This window comes from Euprymna scolopes, chromosome 30 (genome assembly GCF_053919585.1).
Source record: "Euprymna scolopes isolate OS-2025 chromosome 30, ASM5391958v1, whole genome shotgun sequence".
NCBI classification, from domain to species: Eukaryota; Metazoa; Mollusca; class Cephalopoda; order Sepiida; family Sepiolidae; genus Euprymna; species Euprymna scolopes.
Genome location: NC_136511.1, coordinates 23,218,038 through 23,223,555, shown reverse-complemented (window position 1 = coordinate 23,223,555; position 5,518 = coordinate 23,218,038). Strand labels below are relative to the sequence as shown.

The window sequence follows — 5,518 nt, the reverse complement described above, 5'->3', positions numbered from 1 at the left end:
TTTTAGTCAACTACTGATTTTAATCTCAATTCTTTTAAATCCAAATATCTCTACTATCATATAAAAAAAACTTTGTGTGTGTCTCTGTGTCTGGGTTCTTTTCCTATGGACACCTAAACGACTAACCCGTTTTTGTTTAATTTTCCACAAATGCACTTTATACGTCTTGCAATGTTCTTGGGTTTTGCATAGGAATGTATTCGATAATATCGATAATCAATAATCGAAAAAGTCTCATAAATGAAGGAACAGCCAGATTTTGACTTAAATTAACGCCTTATACAGCTTAATATCACAAGCATAGGAATGTCTTCGATAAGTATCGATAATCGAAAAAGTCCGATAAATGAAGGAACAGCCAGATTTTGATTTAAGTTAACGCCTTATACAGCTTAATATGACAAGTACATTTGATAAGTTTAATTACCGTACACACACAATAGCCCGCACACATAATAAATGATAGGTTCTTTGCTATGGCTGGGACGCGTTCAAAATAAATGTTTCTGTTTAAAGCACATTGGGGTAATGGTTCAGAAAATGCCCACCTGGAATGTAGAGACTCAACAGCCCTATCCTTAGCGCCATGGGTTCCGGGGAGGCCATCCAGGTTGGGTCTTTATGGCCTTATGAATTCAATTTTGTGTTTCATCTGCTCTTCATTTGCATTTTAAATTCTAATTCAATTATCACAGCGTAAGTAGAGAAACCCAGCAAAGTAAGATTTTTGATATGACACGGGTACGTCGAGTCTCCCTGCTAGTACTGTTTTAAAGATTATTTGTGTGTTAATTTGCAGAATATTGTGCAATGCTGTATAACATGTGCATATATTTTCTAGAAATACACTGAGGAAGTGTGCTTTACAACGATGGTTACAAATATTGGCTCGAATATCTTCCACGTAAATGATTAAAAAGAAACTCACTTGGTAAACTGATTGCGAACATTTTATTTATAACAGAAAAGAATCCCAATAGAGTGCTCAATTATAAAGAATATTTCCAAATAAGAACGTGTTTTTGTTATTTAAATATGTAGTAATGAAAATCAGGATCCCGTAGTTACCGTCGGTTTCAAATCCAAACCTAAGATGACTTATACTTAGTCTCCTCTGCAAAATAATATACGAGAAAATTTCTCTTTAATCATCGTTGTCTTTTCGCTTTCCTCTGTCGCTGTCTTCAACTACGAGTTCGGCATTAAATCACCGAGAAGTGTTGATACGACATAAAACTAGGCACGGCCAAAACAGAAAGTAAATATGTTTTGACGAAGGTTCTCCTTAAAAATCTACCAAAAATCAAGTAATTACCCAATTAATACGAAGTTTTCACGGGTTATTTAAATGAAAACTGAACGTTATAAAATGTATTCGTTTTTCATAATCGATATTATATATATATATATATATAATATCGATTATGAAAAAAAATATATATATATATGTATATATATATATACATACATACATATATTACCTACAACCCTCTTCTTTATTTGTGGTTACAAATATGCTTAAAATAATCAGCCAGGACTGAACAAATATATTTTATTGTCGGGAAAAACAAGAGAAGAAGAAAAAAAAAAACTGAGCACGTATCAGATTTTAAGGTTGAAAATCCTAATTTTGAACTTTTCATCTTTTTGAAGTGTGAAATTCGTTGAATATGATAATAATGATTATTATCTTCTAGATATGCAATATATATATATATATATATATATATATATATTCATTATTTTTACAAAAAACACTACTTTTAAATCGTTGAAAAATAAATTAATAATTCTCTTTTACTGACCCCAACATTGCTAATACACCATTAAATAAGAAAGGGTTTTCAGAATCGATACAAAAAGGAAATAAATCGATGAACAGCTGCGCACTTTGCTAAAAATACGATACTTTCTTCAACAATAAAGGATGTTCACATTTACAAATAGTTGTTATATCCCGCTTTACTGCGCTTGACTTAGTTTAAAATGTGCGAAATTTTTGCATCTATCACACTCTTTCGTCCAGAAACACTTGGGACTGATGGCAAGACCGGGTCAAGACAAGCAAACGTGATACTAGATGCAGGAGTTTTCTCAAACACATTCTCAAAAGGTTCACCTATTTGGCACTGACTCTTCTTTCCTTACCTTCGAGAAATTTATACATGAAATAGAAGATGAAATTATTTGAAATTCAGGTATTTATTTTTTAATATTTTGGAATATTCTTATAGCAGATTACAGTAAATCTTATTCAGACAAAAGTTAACTCGCTCAAAAAGATTTTAAAAAATATTCAAATGTTTTATCCATCGAGACAAAAATGGCGATGAATAGTAATCTAATTATTTTTTTTATTTTGGTAAATTAAAAATTGAAAATTTTATTAAAAATAGTAGAAAAATTTTATATTATTTTGCTTTGCATACGATAAATTTCAGGAAAAAAAAGTTGCTGAATAATGGATTTTAATAGATTGTAATTAGTGTAAAAAAAAACAATTTTATTTTTCCTTCATTTTATTGGCCGTACCTGCATCAAACGAAACAACCATATTAAACATCGATCATCAATATTTGACGGTATAAAAGTTTTAAGCATAAAAATAAACATTTACCAAAATCACTGGATTCAGCATATAGAATACTCAAAATAGGTTGACATGCCGTAAAACGGAACAAGGAAACCGCACACATGAATAAATATTTGAAGATATAAAGAACTTGAAGCATAAAAAACTTTTACGAAAATGACTAAATTCAGCATTAAATTACCAGAAAAATTGATTGATATATCGTAAAACAAGCAACGAAAACGTTAAAATTTCACTTTCGAGTATTATTTTTATTTTCGTCTTATTTTTCTTATCTTTGCATGTGTTTTATTATTTTCTTCTTTTTTATTCCTCCTTATTTTTAGTCGCGTGCATGCGACTCTATAAGTCACTCCGTCGTTCGGTCGGTCGGTCTGTCTGTCGGACTGTCCGTAACACTTTTGTGCTTTGCCTTTTTGGTTAAGATAAAAGGTCTGTTCTTAATAGATGCTGTTCTTAGCTTTTTAATCTTTTCTTGGCCTTTTGGCCAAGATCAAAGTGTAATATCTGTTCCGGCAGATACTGCAAGCAAAGACCATATGTGGAGAGATCCCCACATATAAGACCGTAGTCAATGTAGGGGCAACCCTTCATAATAATTTTCATTATCCAGTTCCCCTACTCCCCGGGGAGTTTATCCCCATTTCCCCTTCACTCCTCACATTAAACATCGGCCTTGTGCCTAATTTTCTCGGTGGGGGAGCAAATAAATACCAACCCCCACATACAAGACCTTTGTCAATGTAGGGACAACCCTTCATACCAATTGTCACTATCCAGCTCGCCTTCTCCCTGGGGAGCTGGTTCCCATTTCCCCTTCACTCCTCACATTAAAAATCGACCTTGTGCCTAATTTACTCAGTGGGGGAGCAAATCAATACCCTTTTCTTTGCCTTTAGGCCAAGATCAAAGTGTAGTATCTATCCGGCATATACTGCAAGCAAATACCATATGTGGGGGCAACCTCACAAATAAGATATGTTTCAATGTAGGGACAACCCTTTATACCAATTGTCACTATCCAGCTCCCCTACTCCCCGGGGAGTTTGTCCCCATATCCCCTTCACTCCTCACATTAAAAATGGGCTTGTGCCTAATTTGCTCGGTGGGGGAGCAAATAAATACCATCTGCTCCGGCAGATACTGCAAGCGAAGACCATATGTGGGGAAACCGCTTTATTTGCTCCCCTACTCCCCGGTAGGGGAGCAAATAAATTCCCTTTTCTAAGCCTTTTGGCCAAGATCAAAGTGTAGTATCTGTTCTTACTACATGCTGTACTTATTGTGATATAAAGTGAGGGATCACTTTTCTGTATTAATTAAATGTAAAATGATCACCCACTTTACAACTAGTCAGTCTCAAAACCATTCAAGTCATTCTCTAGATCATTCAAATTGTTTTTGAAGGATTCAAGTTATTTTTAAGCATTCAAATCATTCTTAATGTCGTTAAAGTCATCATTAATTCATTAAAGTCATTCTAAGTTATTTACTTTTTATTTATTTAAGTTATTTCAGCCCATTTTTTAGTCATTTTTGTTTATCTTTTAGAATTTCATGTCAATCCTACATTCACGCATTCATTCATTACACGAGAGCACGCGACTAATAGCTATCGGCTTTGTTTTCTTTCTTTCTACCAATATATACTTTTATAATTTATTTCATTGCTCATATTTCTTACTTTCTTCCTTTCGTTGAATATTCACCTTTTATATTTCCTTCTATTCATATTTACTTGACTCCCCACGAGTGCAAAGTTAGATACAAGTCGGTTTTTGATTTGGTGAAAATCCAGCTCCTCAAAATGGGGCACTGAAAATTGTCTCAGTGATGAAGGATTACTCCTTGACTATCCGAGGACAGACATGATTAAGGGTAGCATAAGAACAGATACTACACTGTGGTCTTGGCCTTCTGTTTCTCTTTTTTTACAGCTTTCTACTTTTTATTATTTCACTATCTCTCAACTCCCTTTCTCTCACGCACCGTTTTGTTTTTCTTTCTCTATTTTCTCTTATTTTTACATACTTACTTTTCTGGCAATTTTTTAAAAAAATATTTCTTAATTTTATTTTTTATTTTAAGTTCTTGTTTTTTTTCTGTTGTTGTTTTTGGTTTCCAAAGTCCATTTTATTTTATTTCTCCTTTTTTTTTTCTTCTATTCTTTCTCATATCCCTCTCCCTCTCTTTTCTCTCTTATTTTTTGTTTCCATTTCTCTATGCCTCTCACTCTCTCTTCCAATCGCTATTTTTTCATAATCGCTTTTTACCTCTTCCCCACACTTCCTCCTATTTTATGCGTTACTCACATATCCCCCTCCCATCGTCTTTCTTTGTATTTCTCCGTCTTTCTGTCTCTCCCCCTCTCTTTATTGCTTGCTTTTTTCATAATCGCTTTTTACCTTTCCTCCTATTTCTCCTCTTTTATGCTTTTTACCTTTCTGCATATCCATCGTCTTTCCCGATCCTCTCTTCATCTCTTAACCGCAGACTCTTTTTTTACTGCTTTAAAAAGTCTACCGCATTTGCACCAAATTCCATTTCGTATTCAACCGTTTTAAAATTCCCCAGCTTTTCGGAAATATAATTCGATAATTTTCTTTTTTGGTTTATTTTTTTTTAGAAAACTAAACTTATTTTTACATTTGTATTTTTTTTTTTTAAATATATATATGTAAATCTTTTTTTTTATCTTAAAAAATATCAATATTTTATTTCTTGTGTGACGCATCATGCTAAGCAAACCTTTTTTTTTCTTCGATAGGTAATCGCTCCATTTCCAATACTCTCCTTCCCCATTTTCACACATTGCCCCCACCATGCGTTTGCTTTTCATATTTCACAAATAAACATAGACGCATTAAAAAAAAAAACGATAACGCTCTTAAAAATAACGATCGATTTGATCTTATATTTTCTGTT

General features: G+C 33.0%; 1 pseudogene; it reads left to right on the top strand.

Annotated features, from left to right (window-relative positions):
- The first annotated feature begins 3,810 nt into the window (after positions 1-3,810).
- LOC145254997 (U2 spliceosomal RNA) lies at positions 3,811-3,936 on the top strand (annotated as a pseudogene).
- The last annotated feature ends 1,582 nt before the right edge of the window (positions 3,937-5,518 follow it).